Consider the following 4,773-nt stretch of genomic DNA (forward strand, 5'->3'; position numbering starts at 1 on the left):
CTCAAACCTCCCATACCAGGTGGCTCCATGTCATACTTTTCCTGAATATACAAAAAGATATCCATGAACTCCTTTATCTTTCCACTACCAAATTGACAAGCTGCTTACATCAATACCTCTTACCATGTTCTATGCAGTCACAATGGAGGATGCATCTTTCCTCCTACGAGATCCATCCTTCCACAAGAACCTGAATCCTATCACTGAAGGACGGTCCTTTAGTTTTTCTTCTCCTTGCATCAAGAATTTCTCTTTACAACTAGACTGTTCCTATCATTATATAGTCATGCTCTAGAATGCTTGCCTCCCTTTTTTTCCCCCCTCAACTCCTCCTTACTTCATATCCTTTTCTAGTAACTGTTTAATTTCTAGACTTTGTTTTATAGGAAAAATTGTTGAAAGTGGCCTTTACACAGTCTCTAACTCTCCTGTATTCATTCTTCATATTAATCCCTTATACCTAATAAATAATTTTCCATTCTTATCTTTCTAACCCCTTCAGCAACATTTAATACAGCTGACCACTTCTGCATTCTGGAACCACTCTCCTCTCTCAGCCTGGGTGTGTGACACCACATGCTCTGGTGCTCTGGGTATGGCAGGCAACCTCGAAGATGGCTCCCAATGATCTCCATCCCCCAAGCAGTTCATGCACTTTTGCAATCCCCTCATGCTGAGTGTGGGCTGGACCTAGTACCTGACTCTAAATGAACAGAATAGAGCAAAAATGATGGCATATTTTTGAGATTAGATTACAAAAGACTCTGGCTTCCATCTTCTCACTCTTTCTTACTCATTCTTTTTTTTTTTTTTCATTTCGGTAGCAAGTCAGCTTCTGTGTTGTAAGCTTCCCTATGGAAATGTCCATATGGCAAATAACTAAAGGAGGTCTTCTGGACAACAGGTAGAAAGGACCTGAATCCTGCCAACCACCACTGGGTGAGCTTGGAAGCAGATCTTCTCCAGTCAAGCTTTGAGGTGACTCAGCCTGGGCCAATACCTCAATTGCAGACTGTGAAAGACCCTGGGCTAGAGGACTCAGTTATGCTGAACCCAAATTCCTGATCCACAGAAACTGTGAGAAAATAAACATTTGTAGTTTTAAGCTGCTAATTTTAGGATAATTTTTTATACATTCATAAATAACTAATGCAGGAAGATTTCCCTCAGAGGTTGGCAAACTGTAGCCGATGAATCAAATCTGGCCCTATACCCGCTTTGGTACTGCCTGTAAGTTAAAAAAGTTTTACATTTTAAAATGGCTGACATGAATAAAAAGGATATTTCATGAAATATAAAAATTATATGAAATTCAAATTGTGTCCACAAATAAAGTTTTATTGGAACATAGCAACATACATTCATTTCTATATTGTCTCTGGCTGCTTTTTACCATAACTGCAGAGTTAAGTAGTCTTAACAGAGACCTATGACTTGCAGAGCCTATAATATTCACTATTCGACCCTTTCCGGAAAAAGTTTTCCACTCCTTCTGCATCTTTGCTGGCTTTGCCTCCTCCATTCTGTCTCTAAATATACACTGCCTCTTTTTCCAAATGCATGTATAAAATATATATAACATCATACCTTATAATGTTACATATCACATACATTATACATTATTCTCTATTTGATGTTTATGCTTCTATATTTAATAAACTTCACAAGCTTTACAGGTCAAATATAGAGGCCCTCTGCTTCAGACTACCTCCAAAACCTTATTTTCTTCTATCCTTCCCTATCTCAATTGATGTCATCGTCTACCAACCTGATCTAGCCAGACACTGAGTGATCCTCAATTTCTCCTTATTGTTCATCTTCATCTTGTATATACGACACATCAATACAATCTATATATTTTATTTCCAAAATATATACTTTAGAACATATTCAGTCCATCTCAATTAGTTCCTTAAGTGAAGCATCCATTTCAATTTTTCTTATAATTTATCACAATCTCTGGTTATTTTGCTTAATTAATAATGTATTCTATAGCTCCATCACTAGAATTGAAACTCCAAGAGGACAGAGACCACATATGTATTATTCACCATACTACCCCCCGTGCTTTGCCTATTGTGAGTATTGGGGCAGTTAATAAGTATTTTTGAAAAAGTAAACCTGTTAGATGTTAGGTAAGTAGTAGCTATAGATGAGGAGGACATTAATTCACCTTCAAAAAGTATACTTATTTTCTGTCTATTTGTGACAACATTTAATAGAATATCTTCAAATCTTAAAAAAATGAGTGATGGGGGAGATGTTAGTTCCTCTATTTTTAACTAGAGTTTTTCATAAATTACATATTTTTAGAGAATAAATGTCATTTTAATGACTGACAAAATAAAGACTGGTTTATGTAGAATAATTTAAGCTATAATTTAAAATGTCTAAAATCTGACATCAGTGATCTGTATTATATAAAAATATCACTAGGAAATATGAAAATTTTCAATGCTGCCTCAATTTAACAGTTATATTAGGCAAAGTAATAAAAATCTGGAAAATAGAAATAAAAGAAATAATATACATAGATATTTAAATAATTTACTTGCATTATTATGAGGCCTTGTTACTACTTGCCCAAACTAAAGATAATTTCTTTATAAAACTAAATTTATTGTTTTATATATTTTCCTTTAATTTTACCACCCAGTAATATTAGATTTATGTTTTAATTTCTAATTAATGCAGCACACTATATTAGGATACTGTAGTACACTTTATTACTCTTCACAATATATAGTGCCTCTCTCTATGGAAACATTTCATTTCCTCCCCTATTGAACTCAAGCATGGCTATGTGATTTGCTTTGGCCAATGGAATGTGAGTAGAAGTGACATGTATCCCTTCTTGGTAGAAACTTTAGGAGTCAGTATGTGCTTTGGTACATTTTCTTTTCCTTCTCACAAGTCGGAAATGTTTCAGATAGAGATTACTCTATCAGCTTGAGACCAGGAATGAATTCTATGTAGAAGAGAGCTATAGCCCACTGAACATGGTTATAAACTTGTATTGCTTTAAGTCAATATGATTCTGGAGTCTTGTGTTACTGGAGCATAACCTAGCCTATCCCTGTCTTTGAACATATATACATTTGAAAAAAGGATAGTAAAACCTTACATTACTAGGCTGTTGAGTAGGAGAAGGCTATTTTGAATTAGCAAGAAGTCAGAATTGTAGAACATTTTAAAGAAATCACACTTATTATTTTTAAACATAACAAGAACCCTAAATAGAAAACTGATTAGTAGTTATATTCTATTAGAAAGATGAGACAATGGGAGAATCTACCTGATTAAGCAATGCAATCTGTACATGCAATATTTCAGTGCAAGAGTAAATGAAAGATATTGGTGTATCATTCATTTAAATGGTGTGCCATTTAACAAGTTCATTACTGAATGACTGGTCAAGGTGTTCAGGCTACAGGAAAAAAGGTGTAGCTAGAGAAGAGGTATTGGAATGAGGCTGGGGGAGATTAGTAGATAGAATGACAGAGTAAAATATATGTGTAACTTGAAAAAAAGGATGGTATTTGATTAATGTAAAGAATATCACTTGAGATTGATACAAAAATTTAAAGCAAAATTTACTTCAGAAAATGTGTAACATTACTACATTTTCCAAATAGATTAAAGCTGTGAAATCCAGGAGAGGAATGGGGGAACATGAAAAAAACTCTACAGGTTAATTTTTGTTTATTTGTATAAACTGCTTACATTTTGCATGAGACAAATTCTCACCAGAGAAATGACACTCCAAAGCAAGGAGATTAACACACCTAAATTTGGTTTGGAGAGTCTGGATTCATAGCCTTAGAGCAGAGCTTCACAAGGGATTAAGTTGTCTGTGTGTACTTCCTAATTTTGGCAGTAGATGTAACAAACTTAATGTTTATGTGAAGGAACTATTTTGGTGTAAACATTGGAGAATATGATAAAATTCATAATGCAACGTGCATCCTATCCTCCCTTTTGTTCAAAGCTGTAATTCAGGGCAAACCAAAAAACTTTGTAGGATTTCAATATGAATGAGGGGCACCTGTGACTTTGAGGACACTGAGATAATAAGAAATGGTTGAAAAGACTGCTGCTCAGCAGCATTCAGAGTAATTTCCTCAAAATCTTTCAGTAGTCTCACATTGCACTTCGGGCCAAGCGGTACAACTGGGAAGTGGTTAGAAATGATCAATGAGCAAGTAATGCCAAAGAAACTGAATGGCCTGGGAAGAAACTGGGAAGTCTCCCAGTTATAGAAGAAAGTCAGTAAAATAGGGCTTGAAGGTAGAATGCAGGGCACGGAGACAAACAATGCTTGAGACATGGCAAAATAACACATAAAAAGCCAAAAGAGCCAGCCAGAAAAGACATGTGCAGGAAAAGTAGGACAATAAGAGCATGAGTCCTGCCAGATCAAAATCAAAAACATATTTATAAATGTCTTTCAGAAATGAGCCAGATTTTTAGAATTTATTTCAAAAACCCAAGAGTATTTGGGGATGAGGCGAGATGGAGGGAATGGGAGCATATTTAAGAAAGTGCAGAATTGTATATTAGGTAATGATTATTGAAGTCATTTATTCCTCTTAACATGTTGCTATACTTTCCTTTAAGGTATGTATTTTCCCCTCTTATTCGAAGATTAGGATGTAATCAGGACAAAGCTCTGAGTTGTAAGTGGGTGTCGGGCTGTGGAGAGAATCTAGAGTTATCAGCTATTGGGAATTGTTCGTTTCTCCCTGAGTAACTGTGCACCAGCCAGATTTCCAG

Source organism: Rousettus aegyptiacus, unplaced genomic scaffold (assembly GCF_014176215.1).
Source record: "Rousettus aegyptiacus isolate mRouAeg1 unplaced genomic scaffold, mRouAeg1.p scaffold_m13_p_2, whole genome shotgun sequence".
In the NCBI taxonomy this organism is placed as follows: Eukaryota; Metazoa; Chordata; class Mammalia; order Chiroptera; family Pteropodidae; genus Rousettus; species Rousettus aegyptiacus.